This window comes from Delphinus delphis, chromosome 17, assembly GCF_949987515.2.
Source record: "Delphinus delphis chromosome 17, mDelDel1.2, whole genome shotgun sequence".
In the NCBI taxonomy this organism is placed as follows: Eukaryota; Metazoa; Chordata; class Mammalia; order Artiodactyla; family Delphinidae; genus Delphinus; species Delphinus delphis.
Genome location: NC_082699.1, coordinates 66,944,796 through 66,966,211, shown reverse-complemented (window position 1 = coordinate 66,966,211; position 21,416 = coordinate 66,944,796). Strand labels below are relative to the sequence as shown.

Sequence of the window (21,416 nt, the reverse complement as noted above, 5' to 3'; positions counted from 1 at the left end):
CCTCTTAAGTTTGTCAATTTTTATCTTCCTTTGCAGTAAAGCTCTCTCTTACCTCCTCTGATCTTTCTCCTTGGTCCTGCTATATCACCATATAGTTATTACTTAGAAATGCACTCTAGATACACTTTAATAATTTGGGAGGATATGTCGTTGGTTATTGTTTATTTTTACAAAGACATATTTGATTAAGTAATTTACTTCTCATATCTTACTGCTTTCGTTTCTTACTACTGGAGTACTTATTCTAAGACTTCTTTCACAAAGGTTCTGGCTGTGGCAAAATTTCTGCTGCAGTCATTATTGAAAATATTTGTATTTCAACTCTTGTTTAAGTGATAATTGAGCTGGTTATAATATTCTATATTTGCAGTTCCTTGCCTTTACCACTTTGTTATTATTACTCCGTTACTTTTCATCTCAGGTATGCGTAATTCTTGTCATTTCCTTTCAGGTGATCTGCTTTTACTCATGGAAGTTTTTCTCTTTCATGTGGGTAACTTAAATTTGATAACTAGTTACACCTTTGACTTTTCTAATCTTTATTAAACTATTTAATCTAATTCTTACATATTTCTTTAATTTGGGTATATTCTTAATCCTTTACTTACATATTTCCTCCCTTTTAATTAGTTTTTCTCAGATTTTATAATGTTTATATATGTGGTTATGGACAGTTATTTTTCTGTCTTTTATATGGCTTAACTTTAAATTATTCTTTTCCACTTTATGCCTTCTTGTGAAAGTCCTAGACTTGATATTTCAGCTCAATCTTTCATTTTTTGATGGGATGTATTCTATTATTCAGCCTATCTGTTCAGCTCTTTATTTCAACAATTCTGTTTTTATTCCACTTATTTCTAATCAGTTCTTTTCTATGATTGCTTATTTTTCCTTGGCGTTTCCAATATCCTTATTTTCTCTTTGAGCATTTTATTGTGGATATTTAAAATTCTTATTTCTCTCATGTGCATTTATTCTGCTTCAACCAGAATAAACTGCTCAGTGTGCGGCTTTTCACTTTTTTAATAGTTGTGGTCCTCATCTCTGTTCCCTCCACCCCCATGTTTCATAGTCCATTGGGAATATCTGTCATTGCGATTGATCATGTCAACTTGGGGATGTGGTTAAAGCATAGACCCTATTTCTAGGTGTGTTGGGGAAGTGGGAACAGTGGGGAGAGTGTTTATGATTGAAGAGCCTCTGGATTTACAGTAAGTCCCCTACATATGAACGACTTCCACTCTGAGAGGGTGTTCGTTAAGTCCAGTTTGTTTGCAAGTCCAACAATATTAGCCTAGTCGTATCCAACTAACACGATCGGCTATTTACCACTGCTTTTACACTTGCTTCCAGACATTCTGGGCTTGAAATAAAGATACTGTACTACTGTACCCTATACAGTACTGTACAGTAAAGTACGCAAAAGCACAACCACTTGGAGTGGATGCACGCATGTGACAGTGTATGCCAGACACATGACCTAACGTACATGGTTGGACATGTGAAAGCACGTACGCATCGTTGAAAGTTTGAAACTTGAAGGTTTGTATGTAGGGAACTTACTGTACTATCTTGGTTCAGTTACTCTCCATTTTACCACACTACTCCCAACATTTGCTCTGGGGAAAATTCCTTGGTCCTTTTGAATGCTGTTTTGTCCATCCCAAAAGTTGAATTTCTGGCTTGTCAAATCATGGAGTGTTTTGTGGTGATGGGATAGAAAGACAAAGGAAATAAGCAGCTATTGCGTCAGACCCAAAGCACATTGCCTGAAAACAACAGGTATTCATTTAGTTCATGAATCTGTGGGTCAGCAGTCTAGTCTGGACAGTTCTTCTGATCTAACCTGAAATTGTTCGCTCTATGGGTATGGCCTGTCTCAGAGTGACTGTTGCATCTATGGGTCCTTTGGCTGCTGTCTGGAGGGACCTGATTTAGCCCCACATGTCTCTTATATTCCTCCAGCAGGCTAGCCTAGGCATGTTCTCAAGAGAAAGGCAGAGGTGCAAGAGGTAGGGCGGTTTCTACACCCAAACACACTTCAGGCCTCTGTGTATGTCACATTTGTTACTATCCCTTTGTCTAAAGCAAGTCATGTGGTCAAGCCTACTGCCAGAGTGAGGGCTCTGCAGAGTTATATAGCAAAGGATGTGGATACAGGGAAAGGTGAGAACATGGACTTTGCATGTTTACAATAAAGCTATCATAAGCTGAGTTAAATTTGATAACTAGTTATACCTTTAACTTTTCTAATCTCTATTAAACTATTCAATCTGTTTCTTACATATTTCTTTGGTAAGAAAATATAGATATTTATGGGCCCTGTGATATATACACTAGGCATTCTGTAGTAAACTACGTGTTATTATCCTTTACCGCACTTCCAGAACATTTTTACCTCTAGGAACTCCTATATTTGGAAGCTTTCAGACACTAGTCAACCTTGCTGAATCACAAAAGATTTTTCTATACTTTAGAATTCTCTCACTCTGGATTGGGAACACTGAGTATTTCAAAAATTTCCCCATATATTTGGAAATTTAAAGTGCTTAACTGTAGTTGAATTAAATTAGACTAACAGATGCCATACTGTAATATTTTCTATGCTTCAAGTTGATAAATTCTTCAATGCTGCAGGTTTTGTGAAGTAAATTTATTTTTTCTATTGAATAATCCAAGTTTAAGTTTTTGCATAGAATGTTTACTTAGTTTGGGTATTGCCTTTATACTAGGTGTTTTGATGCTGTGATAACTCCTAACTTGTGATCACATTCAAGACTGAGAGAAACAGATGATGCATAGAGGGAAGATGCTTTTGACTAGAGGAAAGAGGCATGTTGCTGAGTTACAAAAAAGGAATTATTGTATTCTCTTTATCTAATTAAATGACTTAATTCAGTACCAGACTAGCACATCCCTAATAGGCAATTATATTGACATTAAAAGTGTTAGAGGTCCTGAGTCCTCTATCACTGCAGATATTCAAACAAACACTTCAATTCTTACTGGGATATTAGAGAAGAGATGTAAGAATTGGGCTAAACTAAAAGATTTCTCAATTTTTTTTCCCTATGTCAAAGATATGAACATTATTATGTCCTATTAATGTCCCAGATGCTATATAGTTAAGCTCTGTGGTAGATCATCTGTGTATTCACACAACGCTATAATCCTAGCATAATTAAGGCACGAGCACTTGTTAAGAGTCAAAACCAGGGGCCTCCCTGGTGGCGCAGTGGTTGAGAGTCCGCCTGCCGATGCAGGGGACATGGGTTCGTGCCCCGGTCTGGGAAGATCCCACATTGCCGCGGAGTGGCTAGGCCCGTGAGCCATGGCTGCTGAGCCTGCGCGTCCAGAGCCTGTGCTCCACAACGGGAGAGGCCACGGCAGTGAGAGGCCCGCGTACCAAAAAAAAAAAAAAAATCCCAGAAAACTACCATGAAGTATCACCTCACACCAGTTAGAATGGGCATCATCAGAAAATCTACAAACAACAAATGATGGAGAGGGTGTGAAGAAAAAGGAACCCTCTTGCACTGTTGGTGGGAATGTAAATTGATAACATCCATCATGGAGAACAGAATGGAGGTTCCTTACAAAACTAAAAATAGAATTACCATATGACCCAGCAATCCCACTACTGGGCATATACCCAGAGAAAACCATAATTCAAAAAGACACATGCACCCCAATGTTCACTGCAGCACTATTTACAACAGCCAGGTCATGGAAGCAACCTAAATACCCATCGACAGACGAATGGATAAAGAAGATGTGGTACATATATACAATGGAATATTACTCAGCCATAAAAAGGAACGAAATTTGCTCATTTGTAGAGATGTGGTTGGATCTAGAGACTGTCACACAGAGTGAATAAGTCAGAAAGAGAAAAACAAATATCATATATTAACACATATATGTGGAACCTAGAAAAATGGTACAGATGAACTGGTTTGCAGGGCAGAAATATAGACACATATGTAGAGAACAAACGTATGGACACCAAGGGAGGAAAGTGGCGGGTTGGGGGGTGGTAGTGGGATGAATGGGGGAATTAGGATTGACATATACACACTAATATATATAAAATGGATAACTAATAAGAACCTGCTGTATAAAAAATAAATAAAATTAAATTTAAAAAATAATAAATATTGTTTTAAGCCACTAAATATAGGTATTATTTAATGTAGGGATTGATAACTGAGGTAGCCAGGAAAAGTAATTAAATCCCCCTTCCTGGGAAACATAGATGATTGACTGATATTTTTGCCTCAGATGGAGAGGATATTAGACTGTCTAAACTTATCAGGGGGCTTTTTAGAAGATGAACAGTGAGGATTTGACAAGACAAATAACTGGAAATGTGAAACCAAGCTACTCAAGTACTGCCAGTGGAGAGCAGAGATGACAGTTTGAGATGAAAGTTTTATCTGACTTTTTTCATGAATTAGCTCATGCCTTGATGTCCAGGGAATATAGAAGGTTATGCTTAAAAGCAAGTTTACTCCAGGATCACTGTGTCTACAAAAGTCCTCTTCTTTGGTGTCTGTGTTGCATATTGAATGTCCCTAAGTTGAACAACAAACTTTTAGGTGTAAGAGGAAGTTCTCTCACAGAAAAAAATAAACCATTATAAAATAGCTTATAATGGTTCTTGTGGGTGCCGTTGCTTTAGGATGCAGGCCATGCAGCATGGTTATGCAGCTGAGATATAAAGATGGAAACGGATATATGAGAAGTGACTTAGCCGAGGCAATGCATACGCGAGAAAGTGTAGCCTATAGCAAAGCTTGGATGTGGAGAAGTCAAGTATATCCATTATTCATTCTATTCTATTTCCTTTGTTTAGATCCTTGGTCCTTTTTTCCTGTTGTTCTCTTAATGAGTTTTGTTGTTTGTTTGTTTATATGCTTTTTAAAATTTATGTAAGCCCATTTATATGCTTAAGATAGGTATCTTTTACTGTTGTATTTAACTGTAAATCCTTTTTACTATTTCTTTAATGGGCTTTATTTTTTGGACATACTGAAATATAACATTTTTAAAGGTAATCTCTGTGTTCTTAGGCATTCTTTCACTGATTTAAAAATTTTAAATCCTCCCACTCTATAGGTTAGAATAAATATTGAAGTGTTTTCTTACTTTTTTGAGGTTATAAAATATTTAAGCTGAAATTATTTTATCATATTAAAATTGCTTTGGACAGAGCTAAAGCAAATTTTTTCAATAATAAGGAAATGATGAGTCGAGTGTATCCAATTGTCTTAAGTTTGATTAACATGTTACCTAAACCAACTAAAAGAATGAATTTGACGAGAGTCATGTTGATTTTATGACTGCGTGTAAATCCATATGAAATGAGAAAATGTTCTAATCTATTTATTTCTTGTTCTTACTGGTTTGGAAGTTTTTCATAAGGTAATAAATTGTGTAGTGTAGTCCTCTGCAAAGCATGTAGCATCAGAACACTAATTTTGCAGAATGTTAATTTATATTAAGTGATTAAAGGGTTTTGTAGTAAAACACATTTGGGAAATACTGGTTTGAACAAAATTAAATTGGTTTTTTAGTCAAGGATTTCTCAGAGTATTTAATGTAAATTGTGACTTTCCAAGAGTATAATATAATAAGCAGCATTGCCTAAGCTTACTCAACCATGGCCTCCTCCTATCCCCGCCCTCCCTCCCTCTCTGCCAGAGCATCTTTTAGGACTAGTTCTATGGAATACATTTTGGGTAATGCTGATGTGTTGAAAAAAAATTCTGAATCAGGTGTTAGGAAATCTTCAATAAGGCCCTTAGCCAATATGGAGCAGTTTCCTCATCTGTATAATAAACCCTGGACTTTCACAATAATTATAAATTGTCTCCAAAAGTTCTGTCCAGTTCTAGCTGTAGGTCCTTTGTGTCAGCGTTGCCTAACAAAATCACAGGCACTCTGTCAGCACCAGTATTCAATGAGGTCCCTTCTGAAACTGAAAATGTAGAAGGACTATTAGGTGACCTCTAAAATCTTTTCCACCTTTGACAGTCTTGGTTCAAAGCTCAATGCTTTGGATCATATTACAGAAATTGCTAACAATATCCTCGCCTATGTAGTGCTATTTGATCATGGAATTTTTGTCTACGACACACCTGGGAAGTTTGAATAAACAAGAAAAAATTTAGAGTAGGGTTTCTTATATGTAGGGTCACAACCCCTTCTGATTTGTCTTGAATATTCCTCCTTTATACTTGGCACCCTGGCATAACCATTAATAGCATCCCCTTTCATTTCAAAGGCTAAATGATTTAAATGATAAATTATATGGTCACTTTATCTATACTCCAGATCCAACCACCTCCTTAGCTACTGCCAACTTTTTTTTAAAACAGGTAACAGCTTTTTAAAAATGTCAATTTAGTATAGGTGCTATTCTAATGAAGGCCTTTTTATGCACTCTCTTATTTAATTCTCACAAAACTCTATGAAGTTGGTACTAATATCATCTCCATTTACAGATGGAGAAACTGTCTCATAACTTGTTCAGAAGTGATGCACATTTGAACTCCAACAATCTGACTCAGAGCTTCCTCTCTTAAATCTATACTACAGTATTCATTGCAACCTCTAATACCAATTAGCATAGCTCTAAAAGATATGGCCCACTTTGCTCAAACTATTTCTTCATTGGAATATCCCACCCACTCCCTTTCCTCTTTTGTCTGTAAATCCTGTTAATTCTGTAAGTCTTTGTGTATAGAGGCCTTCACCACAAAACCTGCTTATACTCTAGCTCATCACAAGTGATTAGTTGGGATTTCACTGGTAGTTATTGTCTCTCCTCTCATTTCAACATATATTCAGATATCCCCTTTGAGAGCCATAAATGATTCAAAGATTGTATGCCTATTTCAATCCAGATTAAAGTTCTTGCAGGCCTGGGGCCATGACTGCACTGTGCTTTCCACAGTGCTTCCTAAGATGCCATCATAGTCAATATCATTTTAGCCTTTCACCACCACAGGGAAAGAAAATGCAAAGGCTAATGAAAAAAATCCACAGCTTCAAAATGCCTTGTGTATTCTTGGCCCTTGGTTGGATATCAGTAGTATTATGGGGGTCAGAATGTCTAGCTTTGACTTTGTTCTTTGGTGACATTAGGCAATCATTTTCTTCAAACCCCAGTTTTCTCATTTGTAGATGATTACCTGTGTGATAACATATGTCCTGCCTAGTTTAAAGGATTTTACATGGTTCTAAAGAGATAACTTGTGGAGAAGTGCTTTGTAGATCGTAATGTGCTGTTCAATTAGAGGAGGTTGATTATTTACAATGATAAAATATCTTGTATCTACAGGCATTCCTTTCTGATTTGGCAGAAGAAAAATTTGAAAGCAACATTTCCTTGAAGTCTTAATCCGGTTTGAAATCTGATTTTGCCCAATTAATTATAATAAACCTATAGAAGAGGCAGGTGAAAGCCTCCTTCATGAATCAACAAGCATCTTCCAGGACAGCCCCAAGCATGCTGTAGGAGGTACCTGGTGCTAGCCTCTGATGCCTGCTTCTCCCATTAAAATGCAGATAAACTTTCTAGATAAGTTGATTAGCCTGAGTCTGTTTATTAGCAGGCAACAAATTCTTCTGCATTGTAGAAACAAGTGAACAAAGCATCCAGGGGTTAATAAGATCTTCTCCTGTTCAGACATCTTTCTATTACTCATCATTTATTGTTTCCATCCACTCAGCTCACCTATTTCCCATGTTGAACTCCTAACACATCCCACATGGATTGCTGAGCTACAATCCTATAACGCCTGGAGTTAACGAAATTAATTTTCTGATGTTCCCATTTCAACTTTCTTGTATTGCACCTTGCATGTGTCTTATATTTTTCCCTCACCTCACTGATTCCAAATATATATATTCTTCAATATACTCCCATCCTAGGGAAGGCTGTAGGTCAAAAGAGGTTAGTTTATCAGTGCGTGAAACATTGTGTCAGGGCCAGTTGGCAAAAGAAAGAATGTAGAAAATGACTATGGAGTAGACAGTCTTCCCCTTCCCCATGTCCCCTTTAGGGGCTTGTAATCAGGACAACAAATAAACTTGATGTAGTAAACACATAATAGGTCAAATTGGACATTACTCTCTCAGGGCATGACTTCGCCTCTGTTTCATGTTTCCCTGTTTAGTGAAAGCTTTTCCCAAGAGAGCATTTCTCAGTCTCTTTGAACTCTGTTGGAAAGATTATTTTTAATACTAGTAACTCATCTTAATTTTCTTTTCCTGTAGCAATTTGTACTGCAGATATAGCCTGACATTTCTCTCCTTCTTGTATTTGATTTTATGTGCAAATAAAGTAAGGGTTCCCATTACTCAGAATGGGAAAGAGATAGGACATCTATAGGGGCTCAACATTTGTTGAGCCCCTATAATTTACTAGGCAATGTTCTCTGTGCTTTGCATATTTCATCTCATGCAGTTCTCATATCAACTCAGTGAAATAGGTATCATTATCTCTACTTTAAGAACAAGATATCCAATTCTCAGAGACCAGGACCAAAATTGACCTGGGATTCGAACCTAAGTATGCCCTGACACAAATGCCCTTGCTTTTGGTTATATCAGCTGAGTGTAATGGAGTATTTTGCCTTCTTAAACTTTTTGATTGAAACAGAACCAAAAACAAAATATTTTTATTTTAAACCATTCTTGATCATAGTATTTCTAGAAAGAAACAATTACTTGGGAAGCAATGCATGCTCTTTGAATTTTTTAAATTAAACTCTACATTGAGGTAGTTATAGATTCATAGGCAATGGTAAGCAATAGTACAGAGAGATCCCGTGTACCCTTTAGCCAATTCCCCTTAATGGTAACATCTTTCAAAACTATTGTAAAATATCAAATCAGGCTATTGACACTGATGCCATCAAGATATAGAACATTTCTGCCATTAAAAGCATCTCTAATGTTTTCCTTTTATAGTCACTTTGATTTCTCTTCTGCCACACACCCTGACTTAACAACTAGCAACTACTAATCTGTCCTCCATTTCTACAATTTTGTCATTTCAAGAATGTTATATAAATGGAATCATATAGTATGTAAAATTACAGGGTTGGCTTTTTTTCACTCAGCATAATTCTCTGGAGATTCATCCAGGTTTTTGCATGTATCAGTAATTTGTTGCTTTTTATTGCTGAATGGTATTCCATGGTATGGATATACAGCAGATGGTTCAACCACTCAGACATTGAGGGACATCTGGGTTGTTCCTAGGTTTTGGCTATTTTGAATAAAGCTGTGATGAACATTTGTGTACAGGTTTTGTGTTTCTTGTGTGTGCTTTTCTTTGGGATAAATGCAATTAGTGGATCACATGGTAGTTGCATATTTATTGTAGTTTTTAAAAACTATCAAACTGTTTTCCAGAGTGGCTAAGTCGTTCTGTATTCCCACTAGCAATGTATGAGTGATTCAGTTTTTCTGCATCCTCACCAGCATTTAGTGCTGAAACTATTTTTTTTTAAGTTTGTCATTTTGATAGGTATGTAGTAATATCTCATTGTGATTTTAATTTGAATTTTTGTAGTGACTAAGGATTTTTTTTTTCCCCGTACCACGCGGCATTCGGGATCTTAGTTCCCCGACCAGGGATTGAACCGGGCTCTTGGCAGTGAAAGCACCAAGTCCTAACCACTGGACAGCCAGGGAATTCCCTAATGACTCATGATATTAAACATTTCTCATGTGCTTATTTTCCACCTGTACTGTGTATCTTATTCATTTATATGTCCCTTTATGTTTTTGCCCATATTTTAATTGAATGATTTTTTTAAACTGTTGAGTTTTGATATGTTCTTGATATTAGTCATTTGTCAGATATGTAGTTTGCAGATATTTTCTCCCACTATAGAGCTTATCTTTTTATCCTCTTTGCATCATCTTTTGCAGAGAAAAGATTTTTAATTTTCATGAAGTCCAGCTTTTCAGTTTTTGTTTTTGTCCATCATGTTTTTGGCGTCAACTGTAAGAACTCTTTGCCTAGCCTTAGATTCTGCAGATTTCCCCCCATTGAATTTCGTTTGTACCTTTATTAAAAAAATCAATTAGATTTATCTGTGTGGGTCTACTTCTAGTTCTTTCTGGGTCTGTTCTGTTCCATTGATCTATATGTCTATCCCTTCACCCATACCATAATCTTGATGACTGTAGTTATATAAATGCTGAAATGAGGTAGATTCCTCCCACTTTATTTTTTTTTCAAAATTGTTTTATCAATTCTAGTTTCTTTGCTTTTCCATATAATTTTCTTCTCGCATAACATCTGTTATCATATTTTTTCTGATAGTTTCTTCTTTTCTCTTCAAAAATGTTAGAAGTTATTTTCTTCTCTAGGAATATTAAAAAAATACCATATTCCCCTTACTTAGGTTTTCTACTAACAACTTGCTAACCAAGACATATTTGTTTTTCCCTATTCTTTACAAGAATTTTTTTTCAACTCTGTCTTATAGATGCTTCCCTCAATCTTTTTTTTTTTTTTTTTTTTGGCAATAAAATGTCCTAAGCTGAACTTATTAGTACCCTATTCAGAACAAAATATATATTCTGGATTGGGGGAGAATATTGTATTTCATTAACCTGAACCACATCAATAAATAGTTTTTAGGCACTGTGCTATGAACTGTGGCCTATAAAAGTGTTCAGTATAGTATACAATATGTAATATATACAGTAAATACATATATGTGTATATCCTATATATATATATATATATATATATATATATATATATGATTTTCCTTGAAGATGTTTCATTTACGAAGGTATTTTTTTTAGTTCAAATGAATCAGTATGACTTTTGTCCAGCTTTTGTCTTTTAATAAGTTTTTGAGTCATCTATATGGACAGTGACTACATAAAAGAACTTAAGACTTGAGAAAACAGACATCAAAGACAACAGAACTTAAGACTTGAGAAAACAGACATCAAAAAACTGTAAAACTTTCCTGGTGGCGCAGTGGTTAAGAATCCACCTGCCAATGCAGGCGGCACGGTTGGAGCCCTGCTCTGGGAAGATCCCACATGCCGCGGAGCATCTAAGCCCGAGCACCACAATTACTGAGCCTGCACTCTAGAACCCGCGAGCCACAACTACTGAAGCCCATGCGCCTAGAGCCCGTGCTCTGCAACAAGAGAAGCCACCACAGTGAGAAGCCTGTGCAACGAAGAGTAGCCCCTGCTCACCGCAACTAGAGAAAGCTCACGTGCAGCAATGAAGACCCAACACAGCCAAAAAATAAATAAATAAAATAAATTAAAAAAAACCAAAACACAAAAAAAGCTGGAAGACAAGCAAGTTTAACTAAACACCATGAGAAAGGACTAAAAAGCACTCGGGAAGTACAGTTTAAGATTTACAGGCTTTATCAAGAAAACAATTCTCTTCAGGACCTTGATTTTACTTTTGGTAATTCTAAGTTAGAAGTGTATAAACGGAAGCCAGTCAATAGGATAAATATGACCAAAAGCATAATGAACAAAAAGTATGTAGAGTGTGACAATCAGTGATTTCAACCATCTAAGATAAATATGACCAAAAGCATAATGAACAAAAAGTATGTAGAGTGTGACAATCAGTGATTTCAACCATCTAAGATGTTCTTTTTTACTAATCTTTTAAGTGGAAGGTTGTCAGTTTGTTCCATTGAACTTAGCTTTAGCTATTGGACTTTTTTTCAGGGATTAATTTTTTCTGGCGGTTCACCTAGAACCTTAGTTTAAAGTTTCTAATTGTTGCAAATTTACACTTCTGAGAAGACCCTTTCCGCATTTTCAGAGTTTTCATGCTGATAATGACAGTGACATTTCAGAGTAAGGGGCAAAGCCGTCTCTAATTCGCAAGTATCTGTCACTGCAGTGTTGGCTCCATCCCCATCTTTGTACGTTGTTATGCCCTATGTAAGAAGCACGAAGTTTAATAGATTTTGTTGTTGTTTGCTTGTTTTTTAGCCACCATGAGTGATATGGCTTTTGACAATAGAGTGTTTTATCCCATCCAGAAAATAAACATTGTTACGAAATATGTTCATGAAGGCATAAAGTCATAGCTGTAGGAGGCAATTGTGTAAAATCCATTTGGAGATGCTGAGGGTTTCTTTTTGATCATGGTTCCACCCCTGTCAAACCTCTACATTTTTAGTTACAGGGATAACATGGATTAACCACAACGTCTAGAAAAGTTTCCCCATTGGAATTTTAAATTGTGGACAGTTTTCCCCTACTGTGGGGTATCTCCTGGAAGATTTTAGCAAGTGTCCATTTGAGGTTTTATTCAGTGTTAGAAAGCAGCCGTCTTGGCTTTGCTAGATATTATTCTCATGGATCTTAAAACTCATTTGGTCCCAGTATTTCTTTTAGAATTTGGGTCAAAATTTGTGTCTCTAGTGAAATCCTTTAACTTTTCCATGGAATTGTCTTTATATTACAAGGTGTTCGCAGGTAATGACTGTATTAGAGAAGCATATTTAGCATGATGATATGGTAAAGCATTTAATATATTTGTAATGGTATCTCTTTACCTATGAGCCTCCACCTTTAGGATAGAAATTTTTGTGGGGGGGGGGAAGGAAATATCTTAGTTTGAACATCATCCCAAGATAGTTAAACTATTTCAAACTTGTTTTGGCTATCAGAGAATGTATTTACACTTTTATTTTTAACAATTTGATGTGTCCTAGAAAGGACCATTGTTCAGCAATTTGAATCAATTGGGTTTCCAGTGAGGGATTAGTTTGCATAAGAGAGACTGAACTAGTTATTGCATATCCAACCTAGCATCATCCCTTCTCATTTTTAAGATAAGCTCTGGCAACAAAAATATATTAAGTCAAGACTTAAGGGAGTGTCCAAAAGATCGTTTCTGGGCATAGATACTTCTTGAACACAATCAAGAAATTTTATTTCATTATGTAAGTGTAAGATCGTTTTTAGATTAAGGGGGAGTAACAATATTTCATAGTTCGGTAGCTGACTAGCAGAAAAATGTTGGTCATTTTCAGTTGAGAATAGGGATTATGTTGCATGTGAAATCATCAGATTTAAAGGTGATACTGGTATGAAATCCAAAGATACTTTGAATAGTGTAACCAAGACCCCCATTGCTCTAAGGCAAAAAAGGTAAGACTTGGCTACTGTATCAAAGCATAATCTAGAGTAAGCAATGGGTCTTTTTTTTTTAATTTAATTTATTAATTTATTTATTTTTGGCTGTGTTGGGTCTTCCTTTCTGTGCGTGGGCTTTCTCTAGTTGCAGCTAGCGGGGGCCACTCTTCATCACAGTGCGCAGGCCTCTCACTGTCGCGACCTCTCGTAGCGGAGCACAGGCTCCAGACGCGCAGGCTCAGTAGTTGTGGCACACGGGCCTAGTTACTCCGCGGCATGTGGGATCTTCCCAGACCAGGGCTCGAACCCGTGTCCCCTGCATTGGCAGGCAGATTCTCAACCACTGCGCCACCAGGGAAGCCCAGTGATGGGTCTTTGAAGTGTACCATGTGGTTGAGTTAATAGCTCGAGAATATGGCCTAGTATGTTAGTAAATACAAAAAAAGAAATTTATGATTATCTGAGAAAAAATGATCTAGATTCTTATGTGCTCTGCACTAATTATTTTCTGTACATGAGTGTTTTGCCCATAAGAATTCTGAAATTAGAGCTAAGTATTTTTCTTCAATCACATATAATGTAGAAATATTAATCATATCCAGGATGTTTTCCTGGGACTTTCAATGATAATTATTCTGTAGTGCAATTTATCAGGAAGTACCATTTGTAAGGTGAATTTTATCTTACAAGTTTGTTTTGATTTCTAGCTCGTTTACTTTCTAATAGTCTGTGTAAATGTTCGGTTACACATTGAAGATATTCTGAATTGAAAATTACCCATTTCATTTTGTTTCTGATAAAGTTCCTTAATTCAGGTCTGAGCTTATTTGCGAAAAGAGACGATAAACTTCTCTTAAGCTGTTGTGTCTACCCAAAATACTGTTTGGGAGTTTTAAAGACTATTTTTTAAAGACTACTAATAATTTGGCTTACAGGTTTGAATCCTTATGCAATCTACTTCTAAGAGAAAGTCTTCTTAAATTGCTTTTATGCAGTACATTTCCTTTTATTTATTTATTTTTGCCTTGTCAGGCCCATTTAAAAATATGCATAACGAGGCTATTTAAATTCTCTTCTGGTCTTTCCCTCCTTGCTCCGTTTAACAGTTTCTCCTGTCTAAAGGGCTAATAATTTAGTGAACAAATTAGAACATCTATGACCATTCAGGACCATAACTATCTTGCAAAATCCTGAATTCTGTAGCAGGTTTTCGTATAACTTCTAGAGGCCTAGGAAAAATTTTAATTATGGCTCTCAACTTTTCTCTACACTGGTTTAAATGCAGCTTTTATATATTTCCGTCTGACTTAGGAATTTAAAAGATATTGTGTGCAATGTGACTGTTCCTTTCCTGAGAACAACTCTCCCAAAAGGGAGCTCAGGAGGTCAGAAGAAGGAGCAGAAACAATTGGAGGATAAGACAGATAGATGAAGAGAGATGGATGAAGTATGGATTTCAAATGGTTGAACAGGAGTGAACAAGAGAGCCTTTGCAGGAGATTTTCTTGAAGTCAGCATTTTGTTTATTTGAAGTTAGCATACAAGTTAAAAAGCTAACTATTGAATGTTTGATTTTTTGCTCCATATTTTTTTCTGAAGCTCCCCTAAATTTTGACATGTAAAAAGTTTCACAAAATAGCCATTGCTATTATTTAAAATAAAAGTAATTTTGCCAGTTACCAAGATAAGCACAAAAACTAGTGTTGCAGTGAGAATTTATAGGAAAGCAGCTGTTCTGCCAGGAGCAGGTTATGGCTTTGCTATAGACAAACTCATGACAAATAAGGAAAAAGGCCTCTATAGTTGGTCAGGAATGTGTGTTTATGAATAATGTTTTCGGTTTCCTAACCAAACAGAAGCTAGGAACAGACTGTGTGGTCAAAAATGCAGCAAGTGTGGACCTTGGAATATAAACTAAACAATATGACTTACTTTCATGAACTGGCAAGATGGATTGGAGACTGATCAAGCCTGTGCCCTCCTTTGTTGTTTATGGAGCACACTCTTATACATGCAACAGAAACAAGACCATCTAAGACAAAAGAAGGTAAGCCATTCATCCACTCACGAAGCACATACACACATATGCACACACATTATATATATATGACAGTTGTATAGTTAACCTAGGGTATGGGGGTAGGTGCTTGGAAATAGGGCCATACATTCTTAAGTCAAAGTTCATGAATGGGTAACTAGTCTCATGGGGGCTGGGAATACATCACAGAGGTTTTCATCATTGTTTGGGACCAAAAGAGCATAGAGGCCACTTGATCCTAATGATTATTAAACAATATCTATTAACTACAAAGCTCTTGATGACAGAGAAGAAATTTACTGCACAGTACAGTCCTGGGTAAGGTCAGCTAAAGCACAGAAGAAACTGTAAGGGCCCAAGATGGTGTCAGATATGCTAACAGCCATACGCTGCTGTTGATTGGATGTATATAGGAAGTTCGTGTGCTCACTTGATGACTTTCAGGAATAAGGAGCTATTTCTGACTAGCTGGTTTTAGGAAGCTGAAGTGAATTTTTGATTGATTAAGTGGGTATAAAATCAGCCATAGTGATTGCTTTTACCATGGCTATAGAACTGTAATTGATAAATTAAACAAGTGTAAAATCTGTCTGTTGACTACTTTTTACCATGTTTACAGCACATACAGGCTTCTCCCAAAAGTGTTCAAATTATTATTTTTTTAATTTTCATGATGGTTAATGCTAGGGAGTAGTTAAAAAAGAACAGGTGGCTAGGAGTAAGAAGCAATCAGTTAAGGGTCACTTAATGATGATCAAAACCTACAGTCAAAGATTCATCAGAAGCCCTTCCCTCTACTGAGACCTGTCGTAGAAATTATGTTTCAGTCAGTTTCCAGAAGCTTGGAAACTTTTATATTTAAAGGTTTTTTCATGGGCTTCTGATTGAAATTCTTAGTCTTTGGATTTACAATGAGAGTTACTTTTAAGACTGTCTCGTCCTATACTGCTGTTTTATAGGTGAGACCAGAGGGATCAGTAAAATTGTCTAATCTAGCTATTGACTCACATGAGACTAAAGCCATAACTCTTCACTTCAAGTCTTGTAACCTCAATTTTGGTTTCTGAATGCAAGTGTATATATTTGAACCTTTACATTGGTTAGAGTAGCTCTGAGACTTCTAGGGTTTGATTTCAGTTTATGTTTCTGGATTGTTTTGATTAAACTATTCCTTGAGGATAAGAACTTTTGTTTATTTATTTTTTTATTGCTTAATTCCTAGTGTCTAGAACAGTGATTGGCACATAGTGAATATATATTCTGAATGACTAAAACAACAAATGAATTAATAAATTACTAGTCCTCCGATTTATGACTGTGGCCTTAATATAGCTCCTAGGCCCTGGTCCTTACCTTTCTGCCCCTTAGTTTCCTCCCCTATTAAAAAAAAATGTAATGGTGGCTAATCTTTAAGGTCTTACCAAATCTGGCATCCTAATTAAGATATGACCTGTGACTTTTTTAGTGTAGTGTATTTGGGAGCATTAATCAGAATGGGAAGCTGAGGTGAGAATTGGATCAGATTTAGGAAGTAGAAATAAAATGCATTAAAATATATTGTTCAGGTTGTAAAATTATAATCCACAGTTGGATGGGTAGGGGATCTTATAAATAATATGAGGGCTTGTAAAACTTTTAACTTTATATTGAGATATTAAAAGTAAAAAAGATACACTACTGAAAGTAACGGTGAATGCGGCCTGATTGGTGAGATAGCCCCTGTTCGCTGTTCCCACTCTTGTACCCTTAAGAGCAGAGTGAATCAAGAGCACTTTGGGAGTCCCCTCCAAGCATGGACAAGTCCCAGCAAAGATGGGCCAGGACAGGCATATTGCCAGGTTTCCTAGGCAACAGGGCCCCTTGCTTTATAACAAGAAGAGCCATGTACAAATGAAGAAAACAATAATCAAGGGGAAAAGAGATAGGATTGGGATAAAATCTACCTGTGAAGAAAGTTTGAAGAGGCGTTCGGGAGGGGTGTGGGCTGAAAAGGATGAGATCACAACTGGAGCAAAACTGAGTTCTGCTTTAGAGGGTAATATACTCAAGTACATGTTTAAGATCATCTAATATGAGGTATCCCAAGCCTTTTTCCTGCTGTTGTGGTCATAAGTTGTGTTCATGAACTCAGGTTGCCCCACCGGTTCTATCTGCTGACAGCATTCCCTTTAACTCTCAGAATCTTTCTCATTTCTCCATTTGGCCACTACCAAGTGATTGGAGTGAGCATGTGAAATGAAACCGGTTTGTCATTCTTGTCCTCCCGGCCCGATGGTTCGGGACTGAAGTTTAGGGTCAGATGTTTCTCTTCAGAGAAATGTAAAGGACAATCTCTGAATCTGTGGGAAAAAAGATTGAAGGGAAAATGGGGCAGGATCTCGGCCATTCTCAAAGTGATAGCCCTGTGAACACTGCTTCAGACGACAGAGAAATGTACCTTTCAGCTCTGTGTTTTGGCCTTTCTTGAACCAGAAATAGCAGAGGATCAGCTTAAGGAGTTGGGCTGGGAACATGACCTCTGGAGAAATGGGAATCAAAATGGTTGTTGTGCAAACAGTGGCTATTCTTAAGTTTTTCTTCCTGGCTTGCCAAGGGAGAAAATGGATCTTCTAACACCAGCATCCTGGTTTTTGATGGAGTGGCCATAAGCCTAAAATAAAGGCAGAGTTGGGTTCAAATCCTGCATTTGCTGCTTGCTAATTAGGTCATATTGGACAGGCTTCTTAAACATTTCAAACCTTAATGTCTTCATCTGTAAATCGAGGGTACTAGTACCCACATTAGTCATTTTTTAACAAACAGTTAAATTCATTGTAAACAAGTGAGTTGATATGTAAACAAAAAGTTTGGCACGGTGTTTAACACCTTTTAAGCAGTTATTAAATGTCAGTTACCACTAATATTCTTGGCTCATTTCCATAATAACTTAGGTAGGTAACATTTTTTCTTTTCTGTTATCTTGCATTGCTTATTGAGCTGAGCTGAATGCCTTATTTTAAAAAATCCTTGCTGCCATCAATAAGCTGAATTGCTCTTTAACATTTAAAAACTTATCCATGCCTCTTGAATCTCTGGTTTTCCTCTACACAACTGAGTTTCAAAAAACACCAAACGTGTTCCCACCTCAGAGCCTGTGGGGTTCACTCCCTAACACTAATTACTCCCCAGGGTTCAAATGATTCTCTTTTGCTCATGCTCCCCCTCCCCAGGTTTAGCCCAATATCTGCTTAAACGTTGCCCTTCCAAAGAGGCCTCCCAGACTGACCAGTGCATCTAAAAGATGTCTCTCTCCAACTTAGATATGGATACTGACTCTTCTTAATTATGCTTCATAGCACTTTTCCTTACTAAAATTATACATTTGTTTTCTTGTTTATTGCTTGTTTCCACCAAGATATAAATGAAGACAAGGTCTCTTTTTAGTCTTGTACACTGCTGTGTGTCCAGTACCTAGAACCATACCTGGCACAGAGCACACATACATGCACACGCTCATAAATGGGTGGATGGATGGATGGATAAATCAAAAAGTGGATGGTCATAGGTTTGTTCTAATTTTAAAACCCAATTTCAACCACTATAAACAGTGCTACAATGATAAACACCATCTTAAGTACATATGTAGACATTTTTCCAGAGAAAACACTGAGGAATGAATTTGCTAGGTCATAGGGTATGTGCATCTTCAACTCTATTATATATTGTCAAATTGTTCTCCAAAGTAGTCATATCTATTTACACTTCTACTGGCGGTGTATAACAGTTCCTGTGTATTCTCATTCTTGTCAATATTTTGTCTTATTAAATTTTAAAATTTGGCAATCTAATGGTGTGTGCGTAAAATTGTATGTCATTATTATTTCAAATATGTGCTTCCACAATTACTACGGAGGCTTAGAAAACACCCTAGTGAATTCTTAAGCATGCTGTGTAATCATTCATAGCATCACTGTGGTGGTATCTGAGATGCTGAAAATTCTTTCCTTCTCTATCCAGAGCAAGGATTTTCAACGAAATGCTTTCTCCTCACTTTTAGTTGACTTTTCACTTGCAACCTCTGTCTTATGCCTAAGTTATATGGAAAAAGTGGAACAAGCACTGGTCAATTTTGAATTCTGGGTCTAGCACTCCTGGGTTTGGACAAGGTACATAGGTTTTCTGAAAGTGAGATTAGCCAACATCCTTATCCTTCCTCCCTTGTAGGACTGGTATGAGAATCAACTAGGATAACTGAATTAATGTCTAGAGAACTATGTAAATTGTAGTTATTATTACACTTCTTTTGCTGAACATTGTGAGGCTGTCCTGGAAGAGTCTTCCTCCCTGAAGCTATAAGGCACACAGACAAAGCACATGCAACCCTATGTTAAGGGTTCAGTGTGGGATTGAAGCTAATTTTCCCCTGTGACTTTTTTTTTTTTTTTTTGCTTAGGGAGTGAATTGTTAACTATACAAAACCTATAAGGTCAGTGGGAGTCCTATTCAATAAGGAATTTACTCTTTCAATAATGAGCACTCCTCCAGCACCTTTAAGGCTGCCCCTCCCATGTTAAAAGAATGTGTAAATCTTTGGTTCCCATGTGACACTGCTTGCCTCCCAGGATTTCCGAAGGAGCTGGAACCACGGGCCCTCCATTAGGTCTCCAGGCTCAGTGAAGAGCCAACTTTAAGTGAGATTTTCAAGTGATGCAAGTGTGTCTTTATGTTTTGGATCCTTTCTTCCCTTTTTCCTATACAAGGGCACCATTTTGCTTCTACTGCATTCACACACACACACACACACACACACACACACACACCAATAGTGTTAAATTAAACTTCTCTGGGCTCCTGCATCCTGCCAGCGTTCCTGGGGATTTTCATTTTTGCAGAGATCAGAGGTTTAATCTCTATGAATTAAGTCCTAGGAATTGCAAGTCTCAGTTTGTGTATGGAGGATGTCATTGGGGCACAAGAGGACCTGGTTGTAGCCCAGATCAGGAGGGGACCTTGGTCAGATATGGCAGGTGTGGGGCTGACTCAGTGAAAGGCAGCCCTAGTCAATGTACAGTCTCAGAAAGGAGGCAATTAGAGACCAGGAAACAGGATGTTCTGGAAGCCTGGAGCTGCTGAGGTGATCAGGGATTTGCAGTCACACACATTTTGAAGTGGAAAGCAATTTAAATGAAGGAGGCTTTTTTTTTCTTCTTTAAAAAGAGGTTTGAAGAAAAAATAATGTGCTATTTTTTTAACATATTTATTGGAGTATAATTGCTTTACAATGGTATGTTAGTTTCTGCTTTACAACAAAATGAATCAGTTATATATATACATATGTTCCCATATCTCTTCCCTCTTGCGTCTCCCTCCCTCCCACCCTCCCTATCCCACTCCTCTAGGTGGTCACAAAGCACCGAGCTGATCTCCCTGTGCTATGCGGCTGCTTCCCACTAGCTATCTACCTTACGTTTGGTAGTGTATATATGTCCATGCCTCTCTCGCGCTTTTTCACAGCTTACCCTTCCCCCTCCCCATATACTCAAGTTCATTCTCTAGTAGGTCTGTGTCTTTATTCCTGTCTTACCCCTAGGTTCTTCATGATATATTTTTTTTCTTAGATTCCATATATATGTGTTAGCATACGGTATTTGTCTCTCTCTTTCTGACTTACTTCACTCTGTATGACAGACTGTAGGTCTATCCAATAATGTGCTATTGAACCCACTTTATGAAAAGGGACCATAGTAACTGCGATGTAATGCAATCTATGCATTTAGGGTCATTTTCTGATGTGTTCTCACTGCCTTTCTCTGCCAGAAGAGCCTTGTGAAACAAAGCAAGAGAATACCTCACAGTGGTATTTCCTTTCTGGAACAGTTTCTTAAAAGCCCAGTTTATGAGTACTATGTTCACATATCCTGCAATGCCCATCACCACATAAACTAACCAATGTTTCCTGCGTTGTACTGAGTGCTGAATACACTTTACCCCATTTAGTCATCCATATGACTCTGTAAGGACAGTATGAGTATGCCCATCACACTAAGGAAAGAACTGAGGCTCATAAAAATTAAATGACTGACCCAAGGCCTCGCAGCTAAAGGATGACTAGTGTGATGTTTGGCTTTATGTATCAGCTTGGCTGGGCCACAGTGCCCAGATATTTGGTCAAACATTACTGTGGCTGTTTTTGTGAGGGTGTTTTTGATGATATTAACATATTAACTGGTGGACTTTA

At 37.2% G+C, this 21,416-nt stretch overlaps 1 protein-coding gene across 1 annotated transcript in view; it reads left to right on the top strand.

Moving 5' to 3' along the window:
• Nucleotides 1–21,416, top strand: part of LRATD2 (LRAT domain containing 2) — a 322,259-nt gene that overhangs the window by 222,397 nt on the left and 78,446 nt on the right. The window contains exon 6 of the transcript XR_009516651.1: nt 15,018–15,208. The gene's annotated coding sequence lies outside the window, so the exon portion shown is untranslated. The remainder of the gene's footprint in view (nt 1–15,017; nt 15,209–21,416) is intronic.